The sequence below is a fragment of the Schistocerca nitens genome, chromosome 2, assembly GCF_023898315.1.
Source record: "Schistocerca nitens isolate TAMUIC-IGC-003100 chromosome 2, iqSchNite1.1, whole genome shotgun sequence".
Classification (NCBI taxonomy): Eukaryota; Metazoa; Arthropoda; class Insecta; order Orthoptera; family Acrididae; genus Schistocerca; species Schistocerca nitens.
Window position 1 is genome coordinate 557723047 of NC_064615.1, and position 24896 is coordinate 557747942.

The 24896-nt window shown below is 42.5% G+C and overlaps 1 protein-coding gene across 1 annotated transcript in view; it reads right to left on the reverse strand.

Annotated features, from left to right (window-relative positions):
* The window catches only part of LOC126234490 (alkaline phosphatase 4-like), a 110049-nt gene extending 86137 nt beyond the window's left edge, over positions 1-23912 (reverse strand). The window contains exon 1 of the mRNA XM_049943184.1: positions 23772-23912. The gene's annotated coding sequence lies outside the window, so the exon portion shown is untranslated. The remainder of the gene's footprint in view (positions 1-23771) is intronic.
* Between the last annotated feature and the right edge of the window lie 984 nt (positions 23913-24896).

Genomic DNA, 24896 nt, shown 5'->3' on the forward strand with positions numbered 1-24896 from the left:
TACATTCCATTATCCTCGTTTTGCTTTTGTTGATGTTCATCTTATATCCTGCTTTCAAGACACTGTCCATTCCGTTCAACTGCTCTTCCAAGTCCTTTGCTGTCTCTGACAGAATTACAATGTCATCGGCGCGCCTTATTTGACCAAAAGTAGCTTGTGAACGTTGCTAGTAACCTCGTTGTCAACGGGATGCTAAAGCCTAATCTTGAATCCAGTTACAGTCTGTTACTCTCATGCCGTCGACGTTAGTTGTACGCACATTGTTCGTGAAAGTCGAAGCTCTGTGCACAAGCTCTGGTCTGGAACACAAGTCAGTACCAGAACAATACATTACACGATAGATGGCCCCCGCCGTAGTCTCGGGATCGATGCTCGGCGAGCATTCGAATGGTTCTGGTGTCGTAAGGCCAAGTGAGGAGCCACTTGAGTACATAAACAACGTACTGACATGCAATCTGCAAAATTCTCTTCCCATCGTAAAGCGGTACACTAAATTTTCCTATTACAGCGTAAATTCCGCCGTAGAGGGAAAGGTTCGTTATGAATCATGGATGACTGTTGAAGCTGCGTTGTTGTAGTGTGTAGTAACGGGAATTTCGGACTCTACGGTACTTTTTCGAGCACTCTCTACGAACAGTAGTCATAAAGTTGTAATTATCGCTTCGAAAAAGTAAAGGTACGAGATTTATTGTTTGTTTGTCTGGTGGTAATTGTGAGCAGTGCTGGTACACATTGCAAACCACGGTCCACAGTGCGATAGCATGTTGTTAGAGGAGACAAAACCAAACGCCAGAAGCCTCAATGCAGTGGAGGTGGGCTGCACTTATTTATGCTGTGTCCTGTTAGTGACGTGCTATTTTGTGTGCCGTTGAAACTTAAACGTGCGCCAGGACTTCGAAATGCACCTGCAGACAAACAAAAAATCGGTTTCGTAACTGTATTTTTACGAGGAGCTAATTAAAACTCTACGGCTATCGCATGTATGTCGTTACCGCGTATTATGTTCAGATGACAATCGCGTGTGCAGTGAGGAGTCACGTACCCTCCTACGACAGATGGAAATGAATTCTGCATCTGCCCACGCCTGAACGCAGCGCAGTCGCCTCGCATGTTCGTCCTTCAAGTTGGTGTCGCCAATAAAGTGCTTGCATGATCGGTAGGCGACGATAAACTCGCGTGACGTTCTCTGCCTGTGTCTGACGAAACGCCGAGGCAAGAACAGCACAGCAGGAGTCGCGCGACCTGTGTGTGTATGTGTGTGTGTGTGTGTCGTCTGCGCTGCCGAGCCCTTCTGGGAGGGGAGCGACCTGTCCCGCTCTGTCTCAAGTTTCTGTTCGCCTCGCGCCGCTCAGGTAAACGCGACCATCAGCGTGTTGTGAGGCATTGTTCTTCCTCGTTTGTTCGCTTCCCGTATATTGCGAGAATGATGTTGGAACTTTTCACCTGTACTGTCACTCGAATAACTGGGGAAAGAATTTTTAAGATGTTCGCCCGCAGAGTTCGTTAAGGAATGCTTCATAGAACGAAGAGACGTTTCTGTATGCTCGGAATTATTCTCTCAGAAAGAGAGAAGCGAGAGAAATCCCATACGGGCAGGCCTGAGCTGTAACGTGATTGTGGAAGTGCCCGGATCGAGCGGTTCTAGGCGCTGCTGCACTGCTGCTACGGTCGCAAGTTCGAATCCTGCTCGGGCATGGATGTGTGTGATGTTCTTAGGTTAGTTAGGCTGAAGCAGTTCTAAGTTTAGGGGACTGCTGACTTCAGATGTTGAGTCCCATAGTGCTTTGAACCATTTGAAGTGCCAGGATCCGATACTTTTCAAATCTACGTCTAAAGCTACACCCAGCAAACCACATTATCTCGTATGGCGGGGGTATTTCTGATACCTCTATCATATACCCTCTTCCCTGTTCCACTCGCGAATACCGTGTGCGAAGAAACTTTCCGTATTTGCTCTAATTTCTCTGCTTGTCTCGTTCTGGTCATTTCGTGAGACGTATGTGGGAAGAAGCAATATATTACCCGAAGCTTCACGGAACAAGCTCTAATAGCAAACATCGGCGTGGTGCAGGATGCCTTGTAATCTCTGCCACTGGAGTTTTTTAGCATCTCCGTAACGTTCTCGCGCCGACTAAACGATCCCACCGTTGGATCTTGCCTATGTGTTCTATTAATCCAACACGCTTCTGATTCGTCCGAGACGCGATCAGGCTATCGGTCGTTGCCGATCAATATTACCGACCCATCATCACTGTTACTACACTGTTTCGAATAGCTGAAGAAGACACACTAAACTATGAAACTGCAATTACTGTCCTACATTTTAAAAATTTTAATGTTATAATTTGCCCACTTGTTGTAAAGAAACAGCACAACATTCCTTTATCCGCATACACTGCTCTGTTCTGCTTCTGTAGGACGTGCATCTTCGAGGAAGATTCTAATGTAGGAGAGCAGGCGTGGGAGCGTGTGGGCCAAATTGCCCAGATTCTTGCTTGAGGACGGATTTTGTCATGTAATAAATAAACATATCAACCGTGCATTGACAACTCCAATCGGTGGGTCTTCAGTTGCTGGCGTGGCATCCATAGATCTTTCTGACACGAAGGCTGTTAACTGCAATCGTAGATACGGCTGTCTATGCAATTCCTGCAAGTGAGCCGGCCGAAGTGGCCGTGCGGTTAAAGGCGCTGCAGTCTGGAACCGCAAGACCGCTACGGTCGCAGGTTCGAATCCTGCCTCGGGCATGGATGTTTGTGATGTCCTTAGGTTAGTTAGGTTTAACTAGTTCTAAGTTCTAGGGGACTAATGACCTCAGCAGTTGAGTCCCATAGTGCTCAGAGCCATTTGAACCATTTGAACCTGCAAGTGAAAAGGTCTCATCCGTCTACCATTAATCACAGAACACGAAAAGTGATTTCACTGGTTGTGTGCGTAGCCCAGTTCGTGCATGACTTCCGTCACCAAGATAAATTATTTACTGTCTGAGGTCACTAAGCCAGAGAATAGCAGATACCGTTCAAGAAAGATACATGTCAATCTTTCCATACTTTTTCCGTCACTAATGACTTCTTCAAAAATCAAACTAATTTTCAAACAAAGAAAATATGTTATCAAACAGTATATCTACCGTTCCAATACCACTTATATTAGTGCATCAAAAGGCAATTTATTTGCGTTCCACCCAGTAACTACGAAAATACTTTCTTAAGTAGCTGCCTTGTGGCACTGAATCACAAATTTTTCAGATGTCTACAATTAACATGTCCATAAATGTTCAAATCAAATGGCTCTGACCGAGCGAGGTGGCCCAGTGGTTAGCACAGGCAAATGCTGGGATGGTTCCTTTGAAAGGGCACGGCCGACTTCCTTCCCCATCCTTCCCTAATCCAATGAGACCGATGACCTCGCTGTTTGGTCTCTTCTACCAAACCAACCCAACCCCCAAATGGCTCTGAGCACTATCGGACTTATCATCTGAGGTCATCAGTCCTCTAGAAGTTAGAACTACTTAAACCTAACCAAGCCGGCCGCGGTGGCCGAGCGGTTCTAGGCGCTTCAGTCCGGAACCGCGCGACTGCTACGGTCGCAGGTTCGAATCCTGCCGCGGGCATGGGTGTGTGTGATGTCTGTAGGTTTGTTAGGTTTAAGTAGTTCTAAGTTCTAGGGGACTGATGACCTCAGATGTTAAGTCCCATAGTGCTCAGAGCCATTTGAACCATTTGAACCTAACTAACCTTAGGACATCACACACATCCATGACCGAGGCAGGATTCGAACCTGCGACCGTAGCAGTCGATCGGTTCCAGACTGAAGCGCCTAGAACCGCTGGGCCACACCGGCCGGCCCATAAACGTTACCTCTGTCGATTGCACTTAAGATATCGCGTGTAAAAAGCACGAATTAATTTTCTCTTGGTCAGTGCTTTCTGAATCTACGCTGGTTTTCGCCGAAAAGATCGTATTGTTACATCCACTTCGTTACTTCTGATATCTGAATATGTTCTAGAATTCCGCTATATTTAGGAGTGTGTGATATAGAACAGAAGTTCCGTGAATCTATTTTCCTGATTTGTTTCTATTTTTGTAGGCAAGTGTGCCCTTAGGTTTTTTTTCCATTCGTTGGATACAATTCTCCGTTGCAGATTATAGTCAAAAGTTTTCCGCAGGGACTCCGGAAGGTCTTAGGTCCTTGCCGTCTCTCCAGCCGAAAGAGCCGGGAAATACGTGTCCTCATTCTAACGCTGTATTGAACAAAGTTCTGTCAGGAACTTGTGTCTTTCAGCGTTTGATTTCTCATTGTCAGCGAAGTAATTACAGACAAAAGGTAGGAAGCTTAACTTGCTAATGATACTACGGAAACTTCCACGTCGATTCTTGATGCAGTGATCTGGGCAAAAGCAAGAAATTTCATCAAATTTGTCTAAAACGATAGCTCCCGCCGCAATGCTTTGCTGACTCACGTATCTGCATGACGCACCTACCTTACCGGAACGACTCTTCCCTGATCCGTACAGAGCAGTTTGGCGCAGTGGTCAAGACAAAAGTCTGCATTCAGGAGGAGCGGCGTTGAGATACACATCATAGCGGCGTCTTACAGACGTTAAACCATCATATTCCTCCACATAATTCTCTCTTGCTACAATATTACTGAGCGGTCATATACCAAGTTGTCCCAAGTAAAACATTCATGATAAGACTGACCCTCAAAATATTTTCTTCAGTGTATAGCACAGGATGTCTTAACAAAGTAGAGCTACACACACACAACTGTTCAGAAACCTCTGCAAATATTACACGTCTAATGCAGCAGCAGTGTCAGAGTAGTAAGCAGAACTTCTGAGCACTTGTTATTTTTAACTAGTACCGAAATACAAACATCAAAAAAGTCTTGCATCACCCCGCTTCCCAGAACCCCTGAAGATAGACGTGGACTGCGGATACTGTGTCACAGACACAGTCCCTTTGACTGTTCAGAGATGCCACTAAACCCGCCCAAAGATGTAAACAACCATGCATGAGCAGCGTCTATTAGACGGAGGGGGTCCGACAGCCGATCAGTTCCAGTCATTCCGACAGGAAGGAGGTACACGGCTCGTATTGTCTGTAGTTCAACCATGCCTAGACGATCAATACTGCGGTTCGATTGCGTCCGCATTGTTACTTTGTGTTAGGAAGGACTCTCAACAAGGGAAGTGTCCAGGCGTCTCGGAGTGAAACAAAGAGATGTTGTTTGAACATGGAGGAGATACAAAGACAGGAACATCGATGACATGCCTCGCTCAGGCCGCCCAAGAGCTACTACTGCAGTGGATGACCGCTACCTACGGATTACGGCTCGGAGGAACCCTGACATCAACGCCACCGTATTGAATAATGCTTTTCGTGAAGCCACAGGACGTCGTGTCACAACCTAAAACTGTGCGAAGTAGGCTGCATGATGCGCTTCACTCCCGACGTCTATGGCGAAGTCCATCTTTGCAACCACGACACCATGCAGAACGGTGGGCCGCGGATGGGCCCAACAACATGCCGAATGGACCGCTCAGGATTGGCATCACGTTCTCTTCACCGATGAGTGTCGCATATGCCTTCAACCAGACAATCGTCGGAGACGTGTTTGGAGGCAACCCGGTGAGGCTGAACGCCTTAGACACACCGTTCAGCGAGTGTAAAAAGGTGGAGGTTCCCTGCTGTTTTGGGGTGGCATTATGTGGGGCCGACGTACGCCGCTGGTGGTCATGGAAAGCGCCGTAACGGCTGTACGATACGTGAACGCCATCCTCCGACCGATAGTGCAACCCTATCGGCAGCATATTGGCGAGGAATTCGTCTTCATGGACGACAATTCGCGTTCCCATCGTGCACATCTTGTGAATGACTTCTTTCAGGATAACGACATCGCTCGACTAGAGTGACCAGCATGTTCTCCAACCATGAACCCTATCAAGCATGCCTGAGATGGATTAAAAAGGGCTGTTTACGGACGACGTGACCCACCAACCACTCTGAGGGTTCTACATCGAGTCGCCGTTGAGGAGTGGGACAATCTGTACCAACAGTGCCTTGATGAACTTGTGGACAATATGCCACGATGAATACAGGCATGCATCAATGCAAGAGGACATGCTACTGGGTATTAGAGGTATCGGTGTGTAAAGCAATCTGGACCAACACCTCTGAAGGTCTTGCTGTATGGGGATACAGCATGCAATGTGTGGTTTTGATGAGCAATAAAATAGCGGAAATGGTGTTTATGTTGATCTCTATTCTATTTTTCTGCAAAGGTTCCGGAACTCTCGGAACCGAGGTGACGCAAAACCTTTTTTGATGTGTGTATAATACTGCGATTAACTAGTGAAAAAGGTATGCCACGTTTTTACCGACGGAGCATTAGAGCTGAACAGATCCAAATAAGTGTTGGAAGATATTTATGTCTTTAATAATATAAATGCAAACGATGACAAACCGAGAAGGAAGATCTCAGAAACTAACAACTTCCAAACGCCGCTTTCGTCATTTTAGCGAACGCTTTCCGTCTTTCATTGACATGAAATTAACTTTAAATGGACGCAGGTAATCATCAAAATTTCGATAGCTATTCAATATGCTGCAGCGTCTGTCATTGACTGAATATCATGTAAGAAATTTGGAAGAAGAATACATCTTGGCTGCGAAACATTATGCAGTCGATGGGGGTATATTGCCTTGTATTTCTTTCTTTCAAGTCATCCTCCTCGTGATATGTTTGAAATACCCCTTCTTTCTATGTTATATAGTACTCAATCTCAGCTAAAACGGTCGCAGGTTCGAATCCTGCGTCGGGCATGGATGTGTGTGATGTCCTTAGGTTGGTTAGGTTTACGTAGTTCTAAGTCTACGGGGCTGATGACCTCAGATGTCAAGTCCCATAGTGCTTAGAGACATTTGAACCATTTTTTTTTTCAGCTAAAATGCTTAAGGACTTCCTCATTTGTGTCCACCGCAGCTTAAGTACTCTGTGGCATATCCACATCTCGAAAGCTTCTATTTTGTTAATGGTGTTTACTTTCAATGTGCAACGTTATGTACTGACTGCGAGATGTATCATTATAAAAACCTTAGTCTGAATTCCGCGACAAAATCCAAACATGTAACACTTTTTTAAGACCATCCATCGTTTTTGTTCATCGCAGAATTGTCAAATTTTTGAAAAGCTACGTGCTAGGCTTATTTGCTATCGTGAATTTTCGAGTGCATACGTATTCTCTCCTTTTAAAGGTTAGTGATTTGATGTCTGTCTTACATTGAAAAATTCATGGGCAAATAGAAATGAACAGCGAAATGTATCGCTGTTAATTTTCGTAATAATGTGGGTCAAATGACAACTAAGATAATACTCGCTCATCTTCTTTTCAGTTTGCGGAAAGTCGCAATCGATATTTATTAGCTGACAACTCAGTTACGAAATAATTTTGCTCGTGTTGTGCAAGACAGACTTATTATGAAATTCCTAGCTGATACCAGCTGCAGCCACTAGGAGTTACTATTGATAGAGCGCTCCGCTCAGTCTCGTCTCAGTTTCGAAATAATCCGTCCCTATCACTTGTGTTATAACGACTGAACTGCTTCCGTAACCGAGGTCGTTAAAGAGCGACTGCGCTATAGCGTTCGACGTCTGAAACCGTGGGCTGTGTGGCGGTATCCGATTTTTAACAAAGTTGATGAGAGGAGATGGCGTACACATTCTTCATATTCATCTGCATTAGTCGCAAAGTGAACACGTCGTTCAGAAATGTCAAGGAGAGGCCCCAGTGGGCTCCCATTTTAACAAAATGGTTCAAATGGCTCTGAGCACTATGGGACTCAACTGCTGTGGTCATAAGTCCCCTAGAACTTAGAACTACTTAAACCTAACTAACCTAAGGACAGCACACAACACCCAGCCATCACGAGGCAGAGAAAATCCCTGACCCCGCCGGGAATCGAACCCGGGAACCCGGGCGTGGGAAGCGAGAACGCTACCGCACGACCACGAGATGCGGGCCCCATTTTAACAACCTAACCAACTACATCACGCGACTTTATTTAACTGTCCATGATCATCACCTAGTTGAACAGTTTTTCCAAAGCGACTGATCGAGGAAAGTTATTCTTAAAGGGCGCGATTCATAAGCGCACGTTGTTGTTAACCGTGTTCGTGCTTATCTCTGCCACGCAGGAAAGTGATTGTTAAGGCATGCGGTAAATAAGCTGCCTTAGTTCGTCATGTTGTTCTTATCTTGGCCTCCGTACTTCACCGACCATATTATTGTTCCTCAAATCAACCGACTCACCAAGGACAGCCATTTCCCTTTTGTCTGCTGCTTGTATGGAATGCAAAACAGGACTCTAAAATCGCACATTCATTACCCTTCATCCATTTATCATCGAGCGTCAGGCAGAATGGTTCCTTTGTATTGTTTTATCAATCTAGCCCCTGACTTATTTCTACCAGCCGTCGAGAACTAGTATTGCTCTCGAACGCATCCTTCCACGCAACCTTTCTCCCATTAACTCGGATGTTCATCAACACATAGTGTTACACTTCTTTCATCCATATTGTTCACGTGTCCAAACAAGGTAAACACATCTTTCTTTGCTACGCCACAGGTCGAAAAACTTCCATCTGTTTCCGTATTTCTTCATGCTCACTTAACTTACTGTTAATTTACCGCACTATTTATCTCGTGCGACCTTAATGTACTTTCTTTGATGCATTTTACTTACTCCTTCTCCACACGAAGTTGCGAATAAGTCTTGTATGCTGTACATGTAGCATGTATCAACTTATACATTCATTGCGACAGATTCTACTCTGTGCAAGAAACAACTACTTCTGTGACTCACGGTATCATTCAGCTGTCTACATTAACTCATTCCTCAAGACTTATGTAGACAGTTATTTTATGCACTTAAAAACACATTCATTAAGAGCCTTCAATTAAATCATGTTAATAGATTCTTCCATTGATCCTTGATGAAAAATCGTATCTGCGAGGAACGCAATCTCAGAAGGTTTTGTAGATTTTTTCCCGTTTCGGATTAAAAAGTTATCTGACTGCAGCTCATTAACGACATCGGAGTTGACTGAATGTTTGCATTCTTTTATCTATTGTTCTTTTCAGGTTTGCTATTTATCCAGCCACAAACATTTCAAGTCAAATCATTTAGCTTAATACCAGTACAAGCATTTCTTTTCACAAATTGTTATACACACACGAAGTTTCTATTATTGCGAAAAGTTGTCGTTCCTCGGCGTTGTTCATAAATGTAAATCCTCACAAACTAAATTAGCTATCAAACTGAGCGCCATGTCTGCACGTAAACTCTTTACATTAAGGTAATGCTCTGTGAAGTCCAACACACCAATTTGCTTCCTCGCCCACCTTGACAGCAAAAGTTTTGACCCCATGCCGCTGAGCGGAGCAGCATGCGTGACCTAATCAAATTCTAGTGATTACAGTCAAATGTTACTCGCAAGCTTTGTGTGACGTTGGAGAAATGCACTCTAAGTAGAAGAAAAGAAAAAGACGCTCGACGGAGGAATTATCCGAATAGGACAGAAATCGGTAGATGTAACTAACTGTAAAGTGGCAGCGGATGATTATCAAAGGGGACCTGCTATGAAATGAAATGGAACCCCAGACAATCACTCCTAGTTGTCGGATTGTATGGCGGGTGACAAGTCACGTTGGCATCCACGCGTCTTCGCTGGTCATTGCGGCTCAGTCCAAAGCGGGACTCAAAAAAGGCTCTGAGCACTATAGGACTTAACATCTGAGGTCATCAGTCCCCTAGACTTAGAACTACTTAAACCTAACTAACCTAAGGACATCACAGACATCCATGCCCGAGGCAGGATTCGAACCTGCGACCGTAGCAGTCGCGCGGTTCCGGACTGAAGCGCCTAGAACCGCTCGGCCACACCGGCCGGCGAAGCGGTACTCATCACTGAAGACAGTCCTATTTCGGTCAATGAGATTCCAGGCCGAAGACGTGTCTGGAGACACCCCATTTGTTTGCCTGTACGTGTAGACACGTCTATCTATTCCCGTCCCATTCTGGTAATTCTTTCGTGATGAATCAATCTTTTTGTTTATTTCTTTTTCTTATTTTTTGCTTAGAGGGTATGTCACAGCTGGAACTCACAAAGTAACAAAGTAAAGAAGGAATCATATTACTTCTACGATTCACTTTGTGTAGGCTTTTACGATAACTCACTCTGCCGCTGAGTTGGTCTGTGCGTAAAAGATGACAAGTATTTCTCTACCAGAAAAATCTTCACTGTTACTGTTCTCACTACTGTGCCGTGCAGAGATTTTATAAACTGCAGTGATGTATGCGTTTTTCGGATGAACTCCTAGTTTGGTCCGAGTCATTCCGTCTGTGCGCGCTGTGATTACGTCAGTGAGCGCCAGCAGACATTAGTCCCAAGCTCATTCTATTTGCTGTGGAGATTGTTACTGTTTGGAGCTGGCTTAATGTTTTCTAAAGAAACTTCCGTTTTTCGATAGTCAAGTTTTCACCTGAAAGTGTTGCACGAGGAGTGGAATGTGATGTCGCAAAGATTAATGAGTGCTGTTGACTTACGGTTTACCCTGTCTTTCTGTGGAAGATACAATTAATGGAACCAACTACCTTCAGATGTTGAAGCAGTACGTGATTAATGGTGTGCTTCCAGGTGTAGAGCCGAGTTGCTGTTTCCATTTTATGCTCAATATTTCGACGACTGTTCCATTCGCATTTTCCAAGTGCTGCGAGCTATGCTGTTATCTGTACTCGCTGTTTGGATTTCAGTCAGACTGTGAACTACTATTAGTCTCGCTCCGCCATTTGTAGCTGGTTGTGAGTTCAACGGGCTTTTGATGGTCTTGGTTTCTCAAAGACCGGACTGCTACTCAGTAAAACGAACATTCTCTGAAAGTTTTCATAGTTTCCCAGCTCTGATGGAAACACTGAGTGAATGTGTGCTTCACGGAATATCAGTAAGGGATGTGGAAAACAAAAGAGCATCACAGGGAGTAGTAGGCGTTGGAGTCGAACACACAAACACCTGTAACAGCGGCGCGAGTCGAACGATACTTCATACTCTGGTTGGAGTCCAGGTAGCATAAACTCGCAACATCCAGAGAAGATTCCTGGCTTGGTGGTTGAAACATCGTGCATAAAACGGGAACAACATTTCGGTTGTACACAAGGAAGTACGCCTGTATTTTTTTGTACAGTGTCTTGAGAGTTATACAATAAGTAACGATACTGCTTACGTGTATGAATCTAGTCACGCTGAGAAAACTTGAGAGACGACAGCTGTATGTGATTTCACAGTTACCTAACAGTCATCCAACAATCCTTTTCCAGCAAGATAGTTTGGTTTCTTGAACTGAGACGTTTCCTGTAGGTTGGATTGGTAGAGATTGTCATCTTACCTTCTCGTGCCCCTTTTGACTTTTTTCCTCTGGGGCAGTTTGAAGGCCATTTTTACCAAACTACTGTTAAAGTTATTGTTGAATCAATAATGCAAATTACGAATTATGACGTTATTTTATATACTGTCTGTAAACGATCGCGATTGCTAAAATATTTGAAATGGTTTTATTTTTTAGTTTTTGGTGCAGTCACACTTATCATTGCAGATTACCAGTTTATCTCGTCTCACTGAACACGTTGTCCCTGAAAGCATGGCTGGCGTGTCGAGCAACTGGATGTGAAGATGGTCGTTTGAAGCCGTCGAAATGGAACTACTTACGCCGAACGAAACTTGCTGCTCAAAATAAGGATGCAGTTAGAAAACAGATAACTTGGCGCAGACGTCACAAGAGGTGCACATATTGAAAATGATCGAAGAAGAAAGGCATGTCCTGAGTTACTACACTGAATCGAACACATTTCGTACTTCCTTGGCAATTATTAGACTAATTATTGTGCAGTGAAGCTGTAAAACACTTGTTGTAGAGTCGCCAGTTTTTAAACTGACACAGCACTGTATATAGTGTAGTCCAACAGATGTCAGCATTAGAGCACTGTGGAGGCTCCATAATTTCTTGACGCAAGCATGGTAGTATCTAGATCTGTATTTTTTGTACGGTGCTTTTAGAGTTATACAACAAGTAACAATGCCGGCCGCGGTGGTCTCGCGGTTCTAGGCGCGCAGTCCGGAACCGTGCGACTGCTACGGTCGCAGGTTCGAATCCTGCCTCGGGCATGGATGTGTGTGATGTCCTTAGGTTAGTTAGGTTTAAGTAGTTCTAAGTTCTAGGGAACTGATAACCACAGCAGTTGAGTCCCATAGTGCTCAGAGCCATTTGAACCATTTTTTGAACAAGTAACAATATTGCTTACGTGTTTGCATATAGTGTGAAGTAGTTGCTCTGAGATACATTTAAAGACATTTATGAGGTTTCCTGTTATGTATCCGCTTTCTGTTCCACTCTTTTGATTTTGTGACGAACAGTTCCGCGGTATCGAATACCGATCGAATTGGACCACGGAAATTTTGAGTCTGCCATTAATCTAACCTTCACCTATCAAAGATATGAATGACACGTGTTTCGAATTCCACGTGAAACTGTGGGTCTTCTTTCCTCGGTTGGATAAGTGGTGGTACATTAGGGACACGCAAGTAGCCAAAATGTCCAACTGAAAGACTTGTACCCAGGTACTGATTCACACGAAAAAAAAAAAAAAAAAAAAAAAAGCCCAGCCGGCCGTGGTGGTCTAGCGGTTCTAGGCGCGCAGTCCGGAACCGCGCGAATGCTACGGTTTCAGGTTGGAATCCTGCCTCGGGCATGGATGTGTGTGATGTCCTTAGGTTAGTTAGGTTTAAGTAGTTCTAAGTTCTAGGGGACCGATGACCACAGATGTTAAGTCCCACAGTGCTCAGAGCCATTTTTTTTGAAAAAAAAAAACACTTGTTTTCACTGTCAGCACCTAACCTCGTAAGCTACTATTGATTCTAATTGAATGAAGTGAAAACACGATGAACTTTAAGGTTTCCCTACAGAAAAGAGTGGATAACAAGGGCCTGGTTGATTCACATTTAAGCTTAAATCGAAGCAAGGTTCATGTTGAAGTGTTAACAAGTGAACACATCAATTATGGGAAGTCAGTTATATCTTATGAACTCGCTGGTCGATTCCAAGGAAATCAGTTTACAGCCACGCCGCAGGTACAAATTGCTGAAGGACTTGCAACAGACCTGGCTGCCCTGTAAGAAGCAAGTAACAGTGTCGAGCTGCCGAGTGGAAAGTTCACCGACGACCTGTCGACATGGATATACCGACGGCGTGGCAAGTGTAACACTTAAACGCTAGTATCAGAATCAGAAGAGAAATTAGGACGCAAAAATTAACCTGCGGTGTATTCGTGCTGAGAAGCTACTGGCAGAGGTAGACCTGCCTTGCAGCTGCATCCATTTTAGTTGCAGTGATGCTCACTTCTTTTATCAGTGGGTGAATCCCTCTACACATTACATAAATGAAGGGAATGATAACTTTCGTTTGTTTCTCTTTCCATGCTCACTTACCTTGAAACCTTTCTACGATATTAAAGCGTTACACGGACCGTGACACGAGCACGAGGCTTTGTTTTGCGCGCAATGAAACTACCTCCTAAACTACCTGCGAAAGCTTCACAGACAAATGTCGTAAAATTACTGTAGACTACTGTAGACTACCGCAAGTAAGCGTAGACTACGGTAGTCTTACTAGTAGTGTTAGTCGATTAAGATTGTAACCGCTTTGCCTGTACATTAGGTGCATTGCTTATCGGGCGTTACCTCATTTCAATTGCTTAGTCTGCATATGCGATCAGTGACTGATTAGATTCCCCTAGAAGCCAGAAGCAGTGAATCCTCTAGACACTGATTGAAGATGGATAAAGGGCCATGTAGCCTATGGAACATTTTTGTTCTTCATAGTTATCTCATGTCTCTTACTTAAAAATAAACTATATCTATAGTAAAATTGAAACTGTCAATATTTAATACAGGTTTTTTTTCGAAAATTGTTGATTTGCAACGTGAAATGGAGGATGTTGTGTAAACATAAAAAGCCATACAGATCTATCATACAGCGTTAAAAAACGCATTCCCTAAAAAAAATGGTAACATTAAAAAAGGAAAGGCAAAACACAATCATGTCAGACAATGCTTCCGTACTTCGTCGTGATTCTATAAAAAATGTTTCTGTTATTCATAAACAAATTTCAGACTTATCGGTAATAACAGGAATCTCTTGCCTTTGATCAAGATGAAGAACGTTCTACTGAGTACGAAATAACAACAATAATTATGAAGACTTTTTTATGTTTGTGCTTACAAACTGTAATTGCATGAGAAATTATTTCTTCGGTGATATAAAAGCGCAGAAGTTACGCGATTGGTTAATTTTTATTACTTATAAAATCCAATTTATTTTTTGTAAGGATATAAAATAAACAAGGGACTAATACTGATCAGTGTGCCGTTTTACTTATGTGCAAAACGATGAAAATGAGAGAAGTCTTTGGCTCCCAGTAACTCTCTCAGACATTTATGTATGTTTCTTTCCCTACCAGTGCTGCCAATACTCCTGGTAATGCTACCATTTGGCTTTAAAAATGGCTCTGAGCACTATGGGACTTAACATCTGTGGTCATCGGTCCCCTAGAACTTAGAACTACTTAAACCTAACTAACCTAAGGACATCACACACATCCATGCCCGAGGCAGGATTCGAACCTGCGATTGTAGCGGTCTCGCGGTTCCAGACTGAAGCGCCTAGAACCGCACGGTCACACCGACCGGCTGCTACCATTTACTAAGTTGTTTATGTACTGTACCAAAACTACCGAACCGTAGTTGTGGTAGGGCACAGCTGTAATTGCATTCCGCGCCAAAGCTTTAGTTTCTCAGTAACGTTGTAGAGAGAACAATACGCGAGAGAGGAACCCAGCCACAACACAGCTGCTGTTTGCAGAATGAAGCTTTCAGTCTGCTATGCGCGTTTTCTTATTTTTCCGTTGATAATGAGAATAAATATAATCGGCAAAACATATTTGTTGTTGACTTTTCTGTTACTTGCTGAGAAATTCTAGTGAATGTATCATCGCTGAAAACCATTAGAGGCTATGAGAGTTTCGTTAGTAGGAAACCACATATTATGTGGGTAATCAATCATCCGAAATTAAATTCTGTTTCTGGCTCTGGAAGTGAAATATTATTTAAAAAATTCGATGATCCATACAGGCCCTACATTTCAAACAATTACAATTCGCGTACATAAATTTAGGAGTATTACTTTATGCGACCTTCTGGCGATCTGCAGAGAAGTAAAATGTCTACTGCTGTTACGATCGTTTTCTTTCAACTCTGTTTGCTTGGACAGGTCCTTTTACAACGTCGCATTACTGAAACTGCAGCGATTATTCATAAAATTGGACTGCTTTCAGTGTGTTGAACAGTGGTCATTACACAAACGCCACTTCTGTATTTGTATTAATGGAAGATGCTTTCAGTATTTCTGACGCGTCTCGTAGAACACTAGAAGGCATTTTGAGCTACGTCTCCGATGCCATTAACCGTCTGTATCTACGCTGATACATGTCAGCGGGACTCGTGGAATACATGAAGGGTTTTGTCGAACACTATTTGACGGAAAGTAAAGGAGGGAAGAATCGGCTGAGACTCAGATTGGCAAAAGCCAACGACCTGTTCGTGAAGACCGAATCTAGGACCAGCAGCTTGGTGTATGATTGCGCAATCGGCAATTAGCTACGAGACATTTCGTCATTTCCAACGTGTTAGTTCCTGCATTAACCGCTGGAGGGGCTGGCGCCGTCGGGGACGTGCAAAGTAAGCAGCTGAGCTAACGAGAGGCCAGGTTGCCGCACAAACACCTGCTGTCGCTCTCTCAGGTGGCGCGCGCTTGGCTTAGCCTCGCTGCGGGATATACGTACAGCAGACGAGGCAGCAACTCGGTCGCTCCACGCAGAGCTGGGGGTGGTCGTGGGCACACCAGCTGCAGCTCCTGACTGGGAGAATACGCGCGGCGAGTTACTTCACCCTTAACGTCCCAGGTGCGGTCTCGCAGACCGCTAGCGATTTTGTCACTCTGTTGCATTAATGCGTAATGGTGGGGTAGGAGATTACAGCGTTGTCTAGTCGTTCTTTCCCGAAGCTGCCGTAGTTTCCGTTGTTAGTACCCACGTGGATGTGACGTGAACCTATACTATTACTGCTTCTTTCGTTCTAGAGGTCTGTGACACCGTACCTTGAACTTTGCGTTTGGATTCAGTAGCCAGGTTTACGTCTGCTGTTCATGCTACTGCCTTTGAGAATACTGTTTGTCAATGGCTTGAAGACAGTTTAGGAAATTATGCTGAATCAGATAGTGACAACGAAATTGAAAGTGAACATAATACATTATAGGAACAGGGCGAAAGTGAAGACGAATTTGTTTTGCCACCTGTGAATTCCTTGAATGAAACAAAAGATGAAAGAGATGAAGACAAACGTCTGGAGACTGGATGTTTAGCTAAAGGTTTTGTTAGAAATACATTAGGTCGAAACAAATATCGTTGGTCAACCAAACCTCATCCTACGAGGGCCAATGGCATTATTTTTCCGCATGTCGGACCTAAGTGGGGTGAATGCGTTTGTCTTTCACATTTCCTACAGAGACGATGCTCAGGGAAACCGTATTAATTGTTGAAGTTGTAAACTCCTTGATGAGACCACAGGTAAAAGGCGAGACAACAATTATCACATATCACATACCCTGTGAACTTCGTACATCGTTCACTGTGTTTTGGGTGTAGCAGAACGAAGAGTACAAATCGTTATAGAACGACTGAAAGAACGTAAAACATGCTCCACCTATGGCCCAAAAAATAAGAGACAGACATCTTACATTTGCCACTGTTGCAAGAAGTCAGTCTGAATTGAAAGCTGTACAAAAATTTCCAGCGAGTGCAAACAAAACCTCTGAGAAGGAAACTAAACACCAAAAAAATTCCAGCGTAATTTTCACTTTTTTATGTTTTGTGGGAGTTTTTATGTTTTTATTATTACATGAATGATAAAATATAGCAAAAAATAAATTGTATGAAGTATTTGAGTTTTCATAGCATTAACATTATCCTGTAATATTAAGTCCATTTTGTACAGTTTTCTGTTTAAATGAGTTGTTTTTTTAAATTAACTTTAAAATTTGTTTAAATATGTTCTTTGTATAGTATTCATACCACCTTTAACATAAAATCTGAACTGTTCCACTGAAACTCCTAATTGCAATTATTATAGCTATTTATAGCGGTCACTGATGAGACCGCACCTGGGGCAGTGTGTGACAAAAAAAGTGACCTGGGAAGCTAAGGGTTAAGATACTGTGGTGAGCCACGTTCCTGTCTTAATTTGGGATAGCCGCCCATTGACTTACTTGCCGCCGAAGGCCGCTATGGTTTCTTTCGCAGTAATTGGGTTATAGTTACGAACAACGTAAATTCGAGCCATCACGTACATAACGTTGTGGGGAAGGCGAACCATAGACGCCGTTTTATTGGCAGAACACTTAGAAGATGCAACAGATTTGCGCTTGTCTGTCTTCTTCTGCAGTACTGCTGCACGGAACGCGGTCGTTACCAGACAGCATTGACGGAGGACATGGCAAAAGTTCAGACAATGGCAGCTTGTTTTGTATTATCGTGAAATAGGGGAGGATTGTCACGAATATGATACACGAGTTTGGGTGGCAATCATTGAAACAAAAGCATTATTCATTGCGCCGCGATCTTTCACGAAGTTTCAATCACTAGCCTTCTACTACGAATACAAAAAAAAAAAAAAATCGTTAACGTTGACCTATGTAGGGAGGAACGATCGCCGTACGTAATAAAACAAGAGATATCAGAGCTTGCACGGATAGATTTAAGTATTCGTTATTCCCGTGCCGTTAGAGACTGGAACGGTAGAGAAATAGCCTGAATGTAGTTCGATGAATCCTCTGCCAAGCTCTTAAGCGTGAATTGCAGACAGTCATGTAGACGGGCAGATGTGGATTCTGACCACAATCTATTGGTTATGAACTGCAGATTGAAACTGCAAAAAGGTGGGAATTTAAGGAGATGGGACCTGGATAAACTGAAAGAACCAGAGGTTGTAGAGAGTTTCAGGGAGAGCATAAGGGAACAATTGACAGGAATGGGGGAAAGAAATACAGTAGAAGAAGAATGGGTAGCTCTGAGGGATGAAGTAGTGAAGGCAGCAGAGGATCAAGTAGGTAAAAAGACGAGGGCTAATAAAAATCCTTGGGTAACAGAAGAAATATTGAATTTAATTGATGAAAGGAGAAAATATAAAAATGCAGTAAATGAAGCAGGCAAAAGGGAATACAAACGTCTCAAAAATGAGATCGACAGAAAGTGCAAAATGGCTAAGCAGGGATGGCTAGAGGACAAATGTAAGGATGTAGAGGCTTGTCTCACTAGGGGTAAGATAGATATTGCCTACAGGAAAATTAAAGAGACCTTTGGAGAGAAGAGAACCACTTGTATGAATATCAAGAGCTCAGATGGCTACCCAGTTCTAAGCAAACAAGGGAAGGCAGAAAGGTGGAAGGAGTATATAGAGGGTTTATACAAGGGCGGTGTACTTGAGGACAATATTATGGAAATGGAAGAGGATGTAGATGAAGATGAAATGGGAGATAAGATACTGCGTGAAGAGTTTGACAGAGCACTGAAAGACCTGAGTCGAAACAAGGCCCCGGGAGTAGACAACATTCCATTAGAACTACTGATGGCCTTGGGAGAGCCAGTCATGACAAAACTCTACCATCTGGTGAGCAAGATGTATGAGACAGGCGAAATACCCACAGACTTCAAGAAGAATATAATAATTCCAATCCCAAAGAAAGCAGGTGTTGACAGATGTGAAAATTACCGAACTATCAGTTTAATAAGTCACAGCTGCAAAATACTAACGCGAATTCTTTACAGACGAATGGAAAAACTGGTAGAAGCGGATCTCGGGGAAGATCAGTTTGGATTCCGTAGAAATGTTGGAACACGTGAGGCAATACTAACCTTACGACTTATCTTAGAAGCTAGATTAAGAAAAGGCAAACCCACGTTTCTAGCATTTGTAGACTTAGAGAAAGCTTTTGACAACGTTAACTGGAATACTCTCTTTCAAATTCTGAAGGTGGCAGGGGTAAAATACAGGGAGCGAAAGGCTATTTACAATTTGTACAGAAACCAGATGGCAGTTATAAGAGTCGAGGGGCATGAAAGGGAAGCAGTGGTTGGGAAAGGAGTGAGACAGGGTTGTAGCCTCTCCCCGATGTTATTCAATCTGTATATTGAGCAAGCAGTAAAGGAAACAAAAGAAAAATTCGGAGTAGGTATTAAAATTCATGGAGAAGAAGTAAAAACTTTGAGGTTCGCCGATGACATTGTAATTCTGTCAGAGACAGCAAAGGACTTGGAAGAGCAGTTGAACGGAATGGATGGTGTCTTGAAAGGAGGATATAAGATGAACATCAACAAAAGCAAAACGAGGATAATGGAATGTAGTCAAATTAAATCGGGTGATGCTGAGGGGATTAGATTAGGAAATGAGGCACTTAAAGTAGTAAAGGCGTTTTGCTATTTAGGGAGTAAAATAACTGATGGTGGTCGAAGTAGAGAGGATATAAAATGTAGACTGGCAATGGCAAGGAAATCGTTTCTGAAGAAGAGAAATTTGTTAACATCGAGTATAGATTTAAGTGTCAGGAAGTCGTTTCTGAAAGTATTTGTATGGAGTGTAGCCATGTATGGAAGTGAAACATGGACGATAACCAGTTTGGACAAGAAGAGAATAGAAGCTTTCGAAATGTGGTGCTACAGAAGAATGCTGAAGATAAGGTGGGCAGATCACGTAACTAATGAGGAGGTATTGAATAGGATTGGGGAGAAGAGAAGTTTGTGGCACAACTTGACTAGAAGAAGGGATCGGTTGGTAGGACATGTTTTGAGGCATCAAGGGATCACAAATTTAGCATTGGAGGGCAGCGTGGAGGGTAAAAATCGTAGAGGGAGACCAAGAGATCAATACACTAAGCAGATTCAGAAGGATGTAGGTTGCAGTAGGAACTGGGAGATGAAGAAGCTTGCACAGGATAGAGTAGCATGGAGAGCTGCATCAAACCAGTCTCAGGACTGAAGACCACAACAACATGTAGACGCAGAATTGTACCCTTCTTGCCCTCCCCTTGAATGGTCCACGACTGCTTGAATATCGATCAACAGTGTCTGAATTTATGGATCAGAACTGTATTTTGTGTTAGACATATTCACAACAGCCCACATTGAAAAGCAGCTGCAGCATGATAAGTAAGAAGTACATTAAAAACGTTCTGTAATAGTTTAATGACTTGAAAGAGAAGAAGAGAATTAAAAGCCGATTGATGACAGCAAAGTTTAGCTGATACTACTGTACATTGGTCTTTCAAAGAGCCTACAGCTGATTATTTCCCATAACTTCTTTGAAAGAAGTTTGTCCGAAATCTGTCGACAACAAATCGTGAACGGTAAATAATACAATTTCTGCCTTTTTCCACCACTCAGCATAGGAAATTTAAGTATTCGAAACTTCGAATATACAGAAAATTTCGTGGTTGGTCTGGATAGTACTAAGTCACCCTCGAAAACAAACTTGAACTCACAGAAACCTCTTTCTTTGGAAACATCGATATGTAAAACGTAAGCAAAACATAGTTGCAGCCTGCTTCAACACTTTTGCATTTAGCATTTTTTTTAACACGAGCTCATTTGAAAATTAAACGAGATTCTTCAGCTTCGGAACTGATTCTCACGAAAGTAAGAAAGAAACATATTATTGAAAACAGTGAAGTGAAATTTTTAACTAAATAATGACGGAGAGCAATCGAAGGCCAAAAAAACAATGAATGTGCACTGCGGTGTACCTTTTACTCTCTTCAGCACGTAGAATGAAAAACAGGAACTCTTGGATAATACATAGCCTTCTAGCTCACTTTCCTATTATATGGAGGGCACTTAGACGGATATAGTTATTTAATTTGCACGTCATCCAATAGGCAAAAATATGGAGCTCCCTCACGTAAATAATCTTAATAATCTGCTCTTTCGCGCCACCCAACTTGTGTGCTTAATGCTTCTATAGTCTGTGGTCTGCGTTTTAACCTGTGTGTTTAAGGAGATCCAAAACAAGAAAAAAATAAAATGTGCTGAATCTTGCGAGTGACACGGAAAGCGTGGGATAATAATTGCAGAACGCAGGAATAAGTACAATGAACTCAATAATGCTGGGACATGTTGGTCGCAATGACAGTTTGATGGAGTATCTATGCTGTCCAGTTCAGATATCGACCTCATACAAGGACAACTATCTACAAACTGGGAAAATAGTCTAAAGAAGCGCACTTCATTCTGGTAATTTTCATCTGTTGGACAGATGAGTCACAATGAAAATCCGTCATTGTGTGAAGTACCTGGGACTCACCATGGGTGATGACATGAACCTAGCCCTCACATGTGTTCAGTCCCAAATAAAATACCTGAAAAAAGTAGTTTCCCATGCTTGTTCACTTTTCTTTTACTTTGATTCGCGAAATTAAAAAATGGTACGCAGCAATCGTCTCGTCACAGCAGTTCACTTTCCTACATCATTTTGCACGAGCAATGAGGTAATGTAAGAAAGAAGTTGTACTTGATGACAAAACTACGCGGATCCAAACGCGTGAATATCAGTATGAAGGCGACTGAATGCGTTTTAGATTACGCTTCCCGCGTATTCAGTACAGTCATACGAGCAACTGTGAATTGTGGATACAAGTAAACTGGAGTAAACTGATAATCGCATATGAATAATAGTAGAAGAGGGAACCATTAACTGTAGTACCAAAGGCAGTTACACCGCACAAATGTAGTCAAAAGAAGAAGAATATTCGCTTTATGAAAGCTGAAAACTGGTAAAAATCGGAAACGCTTCAGGGGAATAAAATGTAAAAAGTTATTTGTAGTATTTCTAAAATTAATATAAGGAATTATTCTTCGGTCGATTTGCTAAATAGCGAAATAGAACGGGAATAATCATTACTATGAGTGACATAGCTTACATAACATTTTCACTGGGCTCGTCCTTTGATTTTTACTTTGTTGTTGAAGACAGTGTTTCGTCTAATTATTAAACATAAATTCAGTGATGTGCAACGGAAATTCTTATATTTGCTTTAGGTTGTTCAGATATGTTACGATCTGTAGCAACACGTTTTTGGTTAATTCCGTATTTCAATTAGGTCAAAGTAAAGCATACGTATTAATCACTTACTTTTATATAACACGTCTTCTATATGTCTGAACTGCCTACTCTCTGTCTCAAACACACACTGTGAAGAGTAGCAAGCACAGAAACTGATAGACATAAATAGTCCATGGGTAACTTGATAGTATGTGATTAATCAATGTACATTTTTCAAAGCAAATGAAATAACGAATTAACCCAAAAATGATTGCCATGGTAGACTTAAGTGTCTAAACAAGTTAAGGTAAAATAATTAACATAGCAAAATAACAATTGAAAGAAAGACAGCCTTCGGTCACTATTTTTAACAAATTAACCTGGTTTCAACACTGCTAGGAGTGTCTTCCTCAGAATTTAAATCAAAGAATGGTCCATATTCTATATCATGTTCACAGAATATAACTAAAAACGTGTGATAGAGTATAAGTACGGAATCATCGTGGAAGACTGGCGTACTTATCTGTCATTTATGAAATAATAAATATGCCAAAAGGGGATTAGTTTTGCAACCTGCACCAGGCAAGTAACGAGCAGCCCTTAGTGGCTCACCATCACAGTTTTCTTTATCTTAAATATCTCCGTGACTAATGCCCGTTTGGCATATTTATAATTTTATAAATGACAGATAAGTACTGCCAGTCTTTCACGATGATTTCGTACTTATACCCTATCATATGTTTTTAGTCATAATTCTGTGACCATGTTATAGAATGTAGACCATTCTTTGATTTAAATTCTGAGGAAGACACTCCTAGCAGTGTTGAAACCAGGTTAATTTGTTAAAAATAGTGACTGAGGGCTGTTTTTCTTTCAATTGTAACTATTCACCGTCTCTGAACGTGCAGCCATGTACAAAATTTGGACAGCAAAAATAATAGAGAAATGCCTGCAAATTAACATGCGACAATGAAATATATCTAAACATAGAAAAAATAATAAAAATCATGAAAAAATTTGTTTCGGACATTTTTACAGGATGAAAAATGAAATCTTTATGTACATCTGGGAAAAGAAATCAACAACAAGCCTTAGCTGATAAGTTTTTTTTAAAAAGTAACATTAAGAAATATATAAAATAAAATCAGAAGAAATATGTTTTGAGAAGAAATCAGTAATTTTAGAAGGACAAGAAAAGACCATATGAGAAGGAGTCGAAATAGTCACACGGTCTCTGCGTGGGCCAAACGTAAGGAAAAAAATAACTGAAATATATAGACAATTATAGCAAAAATTTATAATGTGGATCACTGAAGATGCCGAATTGTGCGAAACGCATTCGGTCAATAAGTAAAGTGAAGTTCAATCCAAAAGACAAGTAAATATGGACCTTCGAAATAAAAGGTGTATCGGATGATCTCTAAATACACAATGAGCAGGCGTGCAGCAGTGGTGGGCAGTATGCAGAATTAGCCGAGCAGTCACGTGTCGCTGGCGCACGTGGGCGTACTTACGGAGTGTGTAGCGTAGTGTAGTGGGAGGTAGTGGAGTGGGTGTTGAGTGTACAGCGGACAGTGGTGCTCCTGCGCGGCCCGCCGGGCGACTGCGCTTTCCGCCGGCCGGCGCGCTCCTATATACTGCACGCGGCTGTCGGCAGCCCCCAGGCGCTGCCCAGCTGATCCCTTCCCTCCCCCTCCCACGTCCCGACCCATCCCATCCCGTCGGGATTAACGGCCGGGATTACGCTCTGCTCTCCCCACAGGCAGTCCTCATGCACGGCGCGTGGGCTAACTTTCTGGGGCGATTAGCGACGGCCATTCCTCTCAAGGTCTCCGTGCGCATGCGCGTCGGACTGCCGCTCGCCTCGTCGGGAAATTATCGCAATCCTTCGGGGTCCTGCCGCTGTTCAGAACGGTCGCCCTTTGCGGACAAGCTTTCGTACCTGAATCTGGAACATACAGGTACGACGCGTAATTGGAAAGTGGCGATACAGCCCAGTTTCTGCTTTAGCTGTGAAACCGATGTTCAATTACTGGTTTTCTCGAGGTTTTTCCACATTGTGGTCGAATATGTTGGTGAAATCTTTCCATCATCATTTCCACAATATTGAGATGTCTCTCTATCGCCAGGAATCCCACATTGTCCTGATTCACCTAGAAATATAAAAAAAATTTGCAATTCTTTATGCAATATCGTCAGCCGTTTGTCATCTTTCTCTCCAGAGGACAGGGTCTGATGCCCTATTCCAGCACAGTGAACCACAAAGGTAGACTCCTCTTTTTTCGTTCAGCATATTTAGAAACTGAATATTGTCTGTTAATTTTTAAAATTGTCGATTAGAATACCCAACAGCCATTTTGCATCTGGGGTATGATACATCAGTACGTATTTTGGTGTGTAGATTCCGAATCTACCTTTCAAAACGTCCTCCCACGTAAAATTTTTGAATCTTTAGGGACTTTCATTGTTTATTTTCCGTTTTTAATGCTTATTGTTCTTTTGTTTAGATGTCTAATTTTTTAATTTTGTTATTCGTGCAGGAGTCACTAGATAACAGGTGCGGTAAGGAAATTGCCAATAAAAGAAGAGCATCGTTGTCACACTTTTAGAATACCAAAGAATTGAGGTGAAACTATGTT